The sequence below is a fragment of the Vipera berus genome (genome assembly GCF_964194415.1).
Source record: "Vipera berus genome assembly, chromosome: 4".
NCBI classification, from domain to species: domain Eukaryota; kingdom Metazoa; phylum Chordata; class Lepidosauria; order Squamata; family Viperidae; genus Vipera; species Vipera berus.
In genome coordinates this window covers 77,344,816-77,357,533 of record NC_138206.1, presented here as the reverse complement: position 1 = coordinate 77,357,533, position 12,718 = coordinate 77,344,816, and positions in this window count along the sequence as shown.

Genomic DNA, 12,718 nt, shown 5'->3' with positions numbered 1-12,718 from the left:
TCTTCGGGGAGGCGGGGGAACAGGAATAAGTGTTTTTTTGCGGAATTTGAGCTCTATCTGCAATGGGCACTTTTCATGCTATAAGCAGTTTTTCCTAACAAATGCAAGATATAGCATTGGCTATCTCCGCAAGGAGACATCAGATCAGCAAAAGTCATGGTTTTTTGGTCTTCGGGGAGGCGGGGGAACATGAATATGTGTCTGTTTTTTGAATTTGAGCTCTATCTGCAATGGGCAGTTTTCATGCTATAAGCAGTTTTTCCTAACAAATGCAAGATGTAACATGGGCTATCTTCGCAAGGAGACATCAGACCTTCAAAACTCATGGTTTTTTGGTCTTCGGAGAGGCGGGGGAACATGAATATGTGTTTGTTTTTCGAATTTGAGCTCTATCTGAAATGGGCACTTTTCATGCTATAAGCAGTTTTTCCTAACAAATGCAAGATATAACATGGGCTATATCCGCAAGAAGACATCAGATCTGCAAAAGTCATGGTTTTTTGGTCTTCGGGGAGGCGGGGGAACATGAATATGTGTTTGTTTTTCGAATTTGAGCCCTTTCTGCAATGGGCACTTTTCATGCTATAAGCAGTTTTTCCTAACAAATGCAAGATATAGCATGGGCTATCTCCGCAAGGAGACATCAGATCTGCAAAGGTCATGGTTTTTTGGTCTTCGGGGAGGTTGGGGAACATGAATATTTGTTTGTTTTTCGAATTTGAGCTCTTTCTGCAATGGGCATTTTTCATGCTATAAGCAGGTTTTCCTAACAAATGCAAGATATAACATGGGCTATCTCCGCAAGGAGACATCAGATCTGCAAAACTCATGGTTTTTTGGTCTTCGGTGAACCAAGGGAACATGAATATGTGTTTGTTTTTCGAATTTGAGCTCTATCTGCAAAGGGCGCAAAAGTCATGGTTTTTTGGTCTTCGGGGAGGCGGGGGAACAGGAATAAGTGTTTTTTTGCGAATTTGAGCTCTATCTGCAATGGGCACTTTTCATGCAATAAGCAGTTTTTCCTAACAAATGCAAGATATAGCATGGGCTATCTCCGCAAGGAGACATCAGATCAGCAAAAGTCATGGTTTTTTGGTCTTCGGGGAGGCGGGGGAACATGAATATGTGTCTGTTTTTTGAATTTGAGCTCTATCTGCAATGGGCACTTTTCATACTATAAGCAGTTTTTCCTAACAAATGCAAGATATAACATGGGCTATCTCCGCAAGGACACATCAGATCTGCAAAAGTCATGGTTTTTTGGCCTTCGGGGAGGCGGGGGAACATGAATATGTGTTTCTTTTTCGAATTTGAGCTCTATCTGCAATGGGCACTTTTCATGCTATAAGCAGTTTTTCCAAACAAATGCAAGATGTAACATGGGCTACCTCCGCAAGGAGACATCAGATCTGCAAAAGTCATGGTTTTTTGGTCTTCGGGGTGGTAGGGGAACATGAATATGTGTTTGTTTTTCGAATTTGAGCTCTATCTGCAATGGGCACTTTTCATGCTATAAGCAGGTTTTCCTAACAAATGCAAGATGTAACATGGGCTACCTCCGCAAGGAGACATCAGATCTGCAAAAGTCATGGTTTTTTGGTCTTCGGGGTGGTAGGGGAACATGAATATGTGTTTGTTTTTTGAATTTGAGCTCTATCTGCAATGGGCACTTTTCATGCTATAAGCAGTTTTCCCTAACAAATGCAAGATATAGCATGGGCTATCTCCGCAAGGAGACATCAGATCTGCAAAAGTCATGGTTTTTTGGTCTTCGGGGAGGCGGGGGAACAGGAATAAGTGTTTTTTTGCGAATTTGAGCTCTATCTGCAATGGGCACTTTTCATGCTATAAGCAGTTTTTCCTAACAAATGCAAGATATAACATGGGCTATCTCTGCAAGGAGACATCAGATCTGCAAAAGTCATGGTTTTTTGGTCTTCGGGGAGGCGGGGGAACAGGAATAAGTGTTTTTTTGCGGAATTTGAGCTCTATCTGCAATGGGCACTTTTCATGCTATAAGCAGTTTTTCCTAACAAATGCAAGATATAGCATGGGCTATCTCCGCAAGGAGACATCAGATCAGCAAAAGTCATGGTTTTTTGGTCTTCGGGGAGGCGGGGGAACATGAATATGTGTCTGTTTTTTGAATTTGAGCTCTATCTGCAATGGGCAGTTTTCATGCTATAAGCAGTTTTTCCTAACAAATGCAAGATGTAACATGGGCTATCTCCGCAAGGACACATCGGATCAGCAAAAGTCATGGTTTTGTGGTCTTCGGGGAGGCGGGGGAACATGAATATGTGTCTGTTTTTTGAATTTGAGCCCTTTCTGCAATGGGCACTTTTCATGCTATAAGCAGTTTTTCCTAACAAATGCAAGATATAGCATGGGCTATCTCCGCAAGGAGACATCAGATCTGCAAAGGTCATGGTTTTTTGGTCTTCGGGGAGGTTGGGGAACATGAATATTTGTTTGTTTTTCGAATTTGAGCTCTTTCTGCAATGGGCATTTTTCATGCTATAAGCAGGTTTTCCTAACAAATGCAAGATATAACATGGGCTATCTCCGCAAGGAGACATCAGATCTGCAAAACTCATGGTTTTTTGGTCTTCGGTGAACCAAGGGAACATGAATATGTGTTTGTTTTTCGAATTTGAGCTCTATCTGCAAAGGGCGCAAAAGTCATGGTTTTTTGGTCTTCGGGGAGGCGGGGGAACAGGAATAAGTGTTTTTTTGCGAATTTGAGCTCTATCTGCAATGGGCACTTTTCATGCAATAAGCAGTTTTTCCTAACAAATGCAAGATATAGCATGGGCTATCTCCGCAAGGAGACATCAGATCAGCAAAAGTCATGGTTTTTTGGTCTTCGGGGAGGCGGGGGAACATGAATATGTGTCTGTTTTTTGAATTTGAGCTCTATCTGCAATGGGCACTTTTCATACTATAAGCAGTTTTTCCTAACAAATGCAAGATATAACATGGGCTATCTCCGCAAGGACACATCAGATCTGCAAAAGTCATGGTTTTTTGGTCTTCGGGGAGGCGGGGGAACAGGAATAAGTGTTTTTGTGCGGAATTTGAGCTCTATCTGCAATGGGCACTTTTCATGCTATAAGCAGTTTTTCCTAACAAATGCAAGATATAGCATGGGCTATCTCCGCAAGGAGACATCAGATCTGCAAAAGTCATGGTTTTTTTGTCTTCGGGGAGGCGGGGGAACATGAATATGTGTTTGTTTTTCGAATTTGAGCTCTATCTGCAATGGGCACTTTTCATGCTATAAGCAGTTTTTCCTAACAAATGCAAGATATAACATGGGCTATCTCTGCAAGGAGACATCAGATCTGCAAAAGTCATGGTTTTTTGGTCTTCGGGGAGGCGGGGGAACAGGAATAAGTGTTTTTTTGCGAATTTGAGCTCTATCTGCAATGGGCACTTTTCATGCTATAAGCAGTTTTTCCTAACAAATGCAAGATATAGCATGGGCTATCTCCGCAAGGAGACATCAGATCAGCAAAAGTCATGGTTTTTTGGTCTTCGGGGAGGCGGGGGAACATGAATATGTGTCTGTTTTTTGAATTTGAGCTCTATCTGCAATGGGCAGTTTTCATGCTATAAGCAGTTTTTCCAAACAAATGCAAGATATAGCATGGGCTATCTCCGCAAGGAGACATCAGATCTGCATAACTCATGGTTTTTTGGTCTTCGGTGAGCCGGGGGAACATGAATATGTGTTTGTTTTTCAAATTTGAGCTCTATCTGCAATGGGCACTTTTCATGCTATAAGCTCTATCTGAAATGGGCACTTTTCATGCTATAAGCAGGTTTTCCTAACAAATGCAAGATGTAACATGGGCTACCTCCGCAAGGAGACATCAGATCTGCAAAAGTCATGGTTTTTTGGTCTTCGGGGTGGTAGGGGAACATGAATATGTGTTTGTTTTTCGAATTTGAGCTCTATCTGCAATGGGCACTTTTCATGCTATAAGCAGGTTTTCCTAACAAATGCAAGATGTAACATGGGCTACCTCCGCAAGGAGACATCAGATCTGCAAAAGTCATGGTTTTTTGGTCTTCGGGGTGGTAGGGGAACATGAATATGTGTTTGTTTTTTGAATTTGAGCTCTATCTGCAATGGGCACTTTTCATGCTATAAGCAGTTTTTCCTAACAAATGCAAGATATAGCATGGGCTTTCTCCGCAAGGAGACATCAGATCTGCAAAAGTCATGGTTTTTTGGTCTTCGGGGAGGCGGGGGAACATGAATATGTGTTTGTTTTTCGAATTTGAGCTCTATCTGCAATGGGCACTTTTCATGCTATAAGCAGTTTTTCCTAACAAATGCAAGATATAACATGGGCTATCTCTGCAAGGAGACATCAGATCTGCAAAAGTCATGGTTTTTTGGTCTTCGGGGAGGCGGGGGAACAGGAATAAGTGTTTTTTTGCGAATTTGAGCTCTATCTGCAATGGGCACTTTTCATGCTATAAGCAGTTTTTCCTAACAAATGCAAGATATAACATGGGCTATCTCTGCAAGGAGACATCAGATCTGCAAAAGTCATGGTTTTTTGGTCTTCGGGGAGGCGGGGGAACAGGAATAAGTGTTTTTTTGCGAATTTGAGCTCTATCTGCAATGGGCACTTTTCATGCTATAAGCAGTTTTTCCTAACAAATGCAAGATATAACATGGGCTATCTCTGCAAGGAGACATCAGATCTGCAAAAGTCATGGTTTTTTGGTCTTCGGGGAGGCGGGGGAACAGGAATAAGTGTTTGTTTGCGGAATTTGAGCTCTATCTGCAATGGGCACTTTTCATTATTTAAGCAGTTTTTCCTAACAAATGCAAGATATAGCATGGGCTATCTCCGCAAGGAGACATCAGATCAGCAAAAGTCATGGTTTTTTGGTCTTCGGGGAGGCGGGGGAACATGAATATGTGTCTGTTTTTTGAATTTGAGCTCAATCTGCAATGGGCACTTTTCATGCTATAAGCAGTTTTTCCAAACAAATGCAAGATATAGCATGGGCTATCTCCGCAAGGAGACATCAGATCTGCAAAACTCATGGTTTTTTGGTCTTCGGGGAGGCGGGGGAACAGGAATATGTGTTTGCTTTTCGAATTTGAGCTCTATCTGCAATGGGCACTTTTTATGCTATAAGCAGTTTTTCCTAACAAATGCAAGATATAGCATGGGCTATCTCCGCAAGGAGACATCAGATCTGCAAAAGTCATGGTTTTTTGGTCTTCGGGGAGGCGGGGGAACAGGAATATGTGTTTGTTTTTCGAATTTGAGCTCTATCTGCAATGGGCACTTTTCATGCTATAAGCAGTTTTTCCTAACAAATGCAAGATGTAACATGGGCTATCTCCGCAAGGACACATCAGATCTGCAAAACCCATGGTTTTTTGGTCTTCAGGGAGGCGGGGGTACAGGAATAAGTGTTTCTTTTGCGAATTTGAGCTCTATCTGCAATGGGCACTTTTCATGCTATAAGCAGTTTTTCCTAACAAATGCAAGATATAACATGGGCTATCTCCGCAAGGAGACATCAGATCTGCAAAACTCATGGTTTTTTGGTCTTCGGGGAGGCGGGGGGAACATGAATATGTGTTTCTTTTTCGAATTTGAGCTCTATCTGCAATGGGCACTTTTCATGCTATAAGCAGTTTTTCCAAACAAATGCAAGATATAGCATGGGCTATCTCCGCAAGGAGACATCAGATCTGCAAAACTCATGGTTTTTTGGTCTTCGGGGAGGCGGGGGAACAGGAATATGTGTTTGCTTTTCGAATTTGAGCTCTATCTGCAATGGGCACTTTTTATGCTATAAGCAGTTTTTCCTAACAAATGCAAGATATAGCATGGGCTATCTCCGCAAGGAGACATCAGATCTGCAAAAGTCATGGTTTTTTGGTCTTCGGGGAGGCGGGGGAACAGGAATATGTGTTTGTTTTTCGAATTTGAGCTCTATCTGCAATGGGCACTTTTCATGCTATAAGCAGTTTTTCCTAACAAATGCAAGATATAACATAGGCTACCTCCGCGAGGAGACATCAGATCTGTAAAAGTCATGGTTTTTTGGTCTTCGCTGAGCTGGGGGAACATGAATATGTGTTTGTTTTTCAAATTTGAGCTCTTTCTGCAATGGGCATTTTTCATGCTATAAGCAGTTTTTCCTAACAAATGCAAGATATAACATGGGCTATCTCCGCAAGGAGACATCAGATCTGCAAAAGTCATGGTTTTTTGGTCTTCGGGGAGGCGGGGGAACAGGAATATGTGTTTGTTTTTCGAATTTGAGCTCTATCTGCAATGGGCACTTTTCATGCTATAAGCAGTTTTTCCTAACAAATGCAAGATGTAACATGGGCTATCTCCGCAAGGAGACATCAGATCTGCAAAACTCATGGTTTTTTGGTCTTCGGGGAGGCGGGGGGAACATGAATATGTGTTTCTTTTTCGAATTTGAGCTCTATCTGCAATGGGCACTTTTCATGCTATAAGCAGTTTTTCCAAACAAATGCAAGATATAGCATGGGCTATCTCCGCAAGGAGACATCAGATCTGCAAAACTCATGGTTTTTTGGTCTTCGGGGAGGCGGGGGAACAGGAATATGTGTTTGCTTTTCGAATTTGAGCTCTATCTGCAATGGGCACTTTTTATGCTATAAGCAGTTTTTCCTAACAAATGCAAGATATAGCATGGGCTATCTCCGCAAGGAGACATCAGATCTGCAAAAGTCATGGTTTTTTGGTCTTCGGGGAGGCGGGGGAACAGGAATATGTGTTTGTTTTTCGAATTTGAGCTCTATCTGCAATGGGCACTTTTCATGCTATAAGCAGTTTTTCCTAACAAATGCAAGATATAACATAGGCTACCTCCGCGAGGAGACATCAGATCTGTAAAAGTCATGGTTTTTTGGTCTTCGCTGAGCTGGGGGAACATGAATATGTGTTTGTTTTTCAAATTTGAGCTCTTTCTGCAATGGGCATTTTTCATGCTATAAGCAGTTTTTCCTAACAAATGCAAGATATAACATGGGCTATCTCTGCAAGGAGACATCAGATCTTCAAAACTCATCGTTTTTTTGTCTTCGGGGAGGCGGGGGAACATGAATATGTGTTTGTTTTTCGAATTTGAGCCCTTTCTGCAATGGGCACTTTTCATGCTATAAGCAGTTTTTCCTAACAAATACAAGATATAACATGGGCTATCTTCGCAAGGAGACATCAGACCTTCAAAACTCATGGTTTTTTGGTCTTCGGAGAGGCGGGGGAACATGAATATGTGTTTGTTTTTCGAATTTGAGCTCTATCTGAAATGGGCACTTTTCATGCTATAAGCAGTTTTTCCTAACAAATGCAAGATATAACATGGGCTATATCCGCAAGAAGACATCAGATCTGCAAAAGTCATGGTTTTTTGGTCTTCGGGGAGGCGGGGGAACATGAATATGTGTTTGTTTTTCGAATTTGAGCCCTTTCTGCAATGGGCACTTTTCATGCTATAAGCAGTTTTTCCTAACAAATGCAAGATATAGCATGGGCTATCTCCGCAAGGAGACATCAGATCTGCAAAGGTCATGGTTTTTTGGTCTTCGGGGAGGTTGGGGAACATGAATATGTGTTTGTTTTTCGAATTTGAGCTCTTTCTGCAATTGGCATTTTTCATGCTATAAGCAGGTTTTCCTAACAAATGCAAGATATAACATGGGCTATCTCCGCAAGGAGACATCAGATCTGCAAAACTCATGGTTTTTTGGTCTTCGGTGAACCAAGGGAACATGAATATGTGTTTGTTTTTCGAATTTGAGCTCTATCTGCAAAGGGCGCAAAAGTCATGGTTTTTTGGTCTTCGGGGAGGCGGGGGAACAGGAATAAGTGTTTTTTTGCGAATTTGAGCTCTATCTGCAATGGGCACTTTTCATGCAATAAGCAGTTTTTCCTAACAAATGCAAGATATAGCATGGGCTATCTCCGCAAGGAGACATCAGATCAGCAAAAGTCATGGTTTTTTGGTCTTCGGGGAGGCGGGGGAACATGAATATGTGTTTCTTTTTCGAATTTGAGCTCTATCTGCAATGGGCACTTTTCATGCTATAAGCAGTTTTTCCAAACAAATGCAAGATGTAACATGGGCTACCTCCGCAAGGAGACATCAGATCTGCAAAAGTCATGGTTTTTTGGTCTTCGGGGTGGTAGGGGAACATGAATATGTGTTTGTTTTTCGAATTTGAGCTCTATCTGCAATGGGCACTTTTCATGCTATAAGCAGGTTTTCCTAACAAATGCAAGATGTAACATGGGCTACCTCCGCAAGGAGACATCAGATCTGCAAAAGTCATGGTTTTTTGGTCTTCGGGGTGGTAGGGGAACATGAATATGTGTTTGTTTTTTGAATTTGAGCTCTATCTGCAATGGGCACTTTTCATGCTATAAGCAGTTTTCCCTAACAAATGCAAGATATAGCATGGGCTATCTCCGCAAGGAGACATCAGATCTGCAAAAGTCATGGTTTTTTGGTCTTCGGGGAGGCGGGGGAACAGGAATAAGTGTTTTTTTGCGAATTTGAGCTCTATCTGCAATGGGCACTTTTCATGCTATAAGCAGTTTTTCCTAACAAATGCAAGATATAACATGGGCTATCTCTGCAAGGAGACATCAGATCTGCAAAAGTCATGGTTTTTTGGTCTTCGGGGAGGCGGGGGAACAGGAATAAGTGTTTTTTTGCGGAATTTGAGCTCTATCTGCAATGGGCACTTTTCATGCTATAAGCAGTTTTTCCTAACAAATGCAAGATATAGCATGGGCTATCTCCGCAAGGAGACATCAGATCAGCAAAAGTCATGGTTTTTTGGTCTTCGGGGAGGCGGGGGAACATGAATATGTGTCTGTTTTTTGAATTTGAGCTCTATCTGCAATGGGCAGTTTTCATGCTATAAGCAGTTTTTCCTAACAAATGCAAGATGTAACATGGGCTATCTCCGCAAGGACACATCGGATCAGCAAAAGTCATGGTTTTGTGGTCTTCGGGGAGGCGGGGGAACATGAATATGTGTCTGTTTTTTGAATTTGAGCCCTTTCTGCAATGGGCACTTTTCATGCTATAAGCAGTTTTTCCTAACAAATGCAAGATATAGCATGGGCTATCTCCGCAAGGAGACATCAGATCTGCAAAGGTCATGGTTTTTTGGTCTTCGGGGAGGTTGGGGAACATGAATATTTGTTTGTTTTTCGAATTTGAGCTCTTTCTGCAATGGGCATTTTTCATGCTATAAGCAGGTTTTCCTAACAAATGCAAGATATAACATGGGCTATCTCCGCAAGGAGACATCAGATCTGCAAAACTCATGGTTTTTTGGTCTTCGGTGAACCAAGGGAACATGAATATGTGTTTGTTTTTCGAATTTGAGCTCTATCTGCAAAGGGCGCAAAAGTCATGGTTTTTTGGTCTTCGGGGAGGCGGGGGAACAGGAATAAGTGTTTTTTTGCGAATTTGAGCTCTATCTGCAATGGGCACTTTTCATGCAATAAGCAGTTTTTCCTAACAAATGCAAGATATAGCATGGGCTATCTCCGCAAGGAGACATCAGATCAGCAAAAGTCATGGTTTTTTGGTCTTCGGGGAGGCGGGGGAACATGAATATGTGTCTGTTTTTTGAATTTGAGCTCTATCTGCAATGGGCACTTTTCATACTATAAGCAGTTTTTCCTAACAAATGCAAGATATAACATGGGCTATCTCCGCAAGGACACATCAGATCTGCAAAAGTCATGGTTTTTTGGTCTTCGGGGAGGCGGGGGAACAGGAATAAGTGTTTTTGTGCGGAATTTGAGCTCTATCTGCAATGGGCACTTTTCATGCTATAAGCAGTTTTTCCTAACAAATGCAAGATATAGCATGGGCTATCTCCGCAAGGAGACATCAGATCAGCAAAAGTCATGGTTTTTTGGTCTTCGGGGAGGCGGGGGAACATGAATATGTGTCTGTTTTTTGAATTTGAGCTCTATCTGCAATGGGCAGTTTTCATGCTATAAGCAGTTTTTCCTAACAAATGCAAGATGTAACATGGGCTATCTCCGCAAGGACACATCGGATCAGCAAAAGTCATGGTTTTTTGGCCTTCGGGGAGGCAGGGGAACATGAATATGTGTTTCTTTTTCGAATTTGAGCTCTATCTGCAATGGGCACTTTTCATGCTATAAGCAGTTTTTCCTAACAAATGCAAGATATAGCATGGGCTATCTCCGCAAGGAGACATCAGATCTGCAAAACTCATGGTTTTTTGGTCTTCGGTGAACCAAGGGAACATGAATATGTGTTTGTTTTTCGAATTTGAGCTCTATCTGCAAAGGGCGCAAAAGTCATGGTTTTTTGGTCTTCGGGGAGGCGGGGGAACAGGAATAAGTGTTTTTTTGCGAATTTGAGCTCTATCTGCAATGGGCACTTTTCATGCAATAAGCAGTTTTTCCTAACAAATGCAAGATATAGCATGGGCTATCTCCGCAAGGAGACATCAGATCAGCAAAAGTCATGGTTTTTTGGTCTTCGGGGAGGCGGTGGAACATGAATATGTGTCTGTTTTTTGAATTTGAGCTCTATCTGCAATGGGCACTTTTCATACTATAAGCAGTTTTTCCTAACAAATGCAAGATATAACATGGGCTATCTCCGCAAGGACACATCAGATCTGCAAAAGTCATGGTTTTTTGGCCTTCGGGGAGGCGGGGGAACATGAATATGTGTTTCTTTTTCGAATTTGAGCTCTATCTGCAATGGGCACTTTTCATGCTATAAGCAGTTTTTCCAAACAAATGCAAGATGTAGCATGGGCTATCTCCGCAAGGAGACATCATATCTGCATAACTCATGGTTTTTTGGTCTTCGGTGAGCCGGGGGAACATGAATATGTGTTTGTTTTTCAAATTTGAGCTCTATCTGCAATGGGCACTTTTCATGCTATAAGCTCTATCTGAAATGGGCACTTTTCATGCTATAAGCAGGTTTTCCTAACAAATGCAAGATGTAACATGGGCTACCTCCGCAAGGAGACATCAGATCTGCAAAAGTCATGGTTTTTTGGTCTTCGGGGTGGTAGGGGAACATGAATATGTGTTTGTTTTTCGAATTTGAGCTCTATCTGCAATGGGCACTTTTCATGCTATAAGCAGGTTTTCCTAACAAATGCAAGATGTAACATGGGCTACCTCCGCAAGGAGACATCAGATCTGCAAAAGTCATGGTTTTTTGGTCTTCGGGGTGGTAGGGGAACATGAATATGTGTTTGTTTTTTGAATTTGAGCTCTATCTGCAATGGGCACTTTTCATGCTATAAGCAGTTTTTCCTAACAAATGCAAGATATAACATGGGTTATCTCTGCAAGGAGACATCAGATCTGCAAAAGTCATGGTTTTTTGGTCTTCGGGGAGGCGGGGGAACAGGAATAAGTGTTTTTTTTGCGAATTTGAGCTCTATCTGCAATGGGCACTTTTCATGCTATAAGCAGTTTTTCCTAACAAATGCAAGATATAACATGGGCTATCTCTGCAAGGAGACATCAGATCTGCAAAAGTCATGGTTTTTTGGTCTTCGGGGAGGCGGGGGAACAGGAATAAGTGTTTTTTTGCGGAATTTGAGCTCTATCTGCAATGGGCACTTTTCATGCTATAAGCAGTTTTTCCTAACAAATGCAAGATATAGCATGGGCTATCTCCGCAAGGAGACATCAGATCAGCAAAAGTCATGGTTTTTTGGTCTTCGGGGAGGCGGGGGAACATGAATATGTGTCTGTTTTTTGAATTTGAGCTCTATCTGCAATGGGCAGTTTTCATGCTATAAGCAGTTTTTCCTAACAAATGCAAGATGTAACATGGGCTATCTCCGCAAGGACACATCAGATCTGCAAAACTCATGGTTTTTTGGTCTTCAGGGAGGCGGGGGAACAGGAATAAGTGTTTCTTTTGCGAATTTGAGCTCTATCTGCAATGGGCACTTTTCATGCTATAAGCAGGTTTTCCTAACAAATGCAAGATGTAACATGGGCTATCTCCGCAAGGACACATCAGATCTGCAAAACCCATGGTTTTTTGGTCTTCAGGGAGGCGGGGGTACAGGAATAAGTGTTTCTTTTGCGAATTTGAGCTCTATCGGCAATGGGCACTTTTCATGCTATAAGCAGTTTTTCCTAACAAATGCAAGATATAACATGGGCTATCTCCGCAAGGAGACATCAGATCTGCAAAACTCATGGTTTTTTGGTCTTCGGGGAGGCGGGGGGAACATGAATATGTGTTTCTTTTTCGAATTTGAGCTCTATCTGCAATGGGCACTTTTCATGCTATAAGCAGTTTTTCCAAACAAATGCAAGATATAGCATGGGCTATCTCCGCAAGGAGACATCAGATCTGCAAAACTCATGGTTTTTTGGTCTTCGGGGAGGCGGGGGAACAGGAATATGTGTTTGCTTTTCGAATTTGAGCTCTATCTGCAATGGGCACTTTTTATGCTATAAGCAGTTTTTCCTAACAAATGCAAGATATAGCATGGGCTATCTCCGCAAGGAGACATCAGATCTGCAAAAGTCATGGTTTTTTGGTCTTCGGGGAGGCGGGGGAACAGGAATATGTGTTTGTTTTTCGAATTTGAGCTCTATCTGCAATGGGCACTTTTCATGCTATAAGCAGTTTTTCCTAACAAATGCAAGATATAACA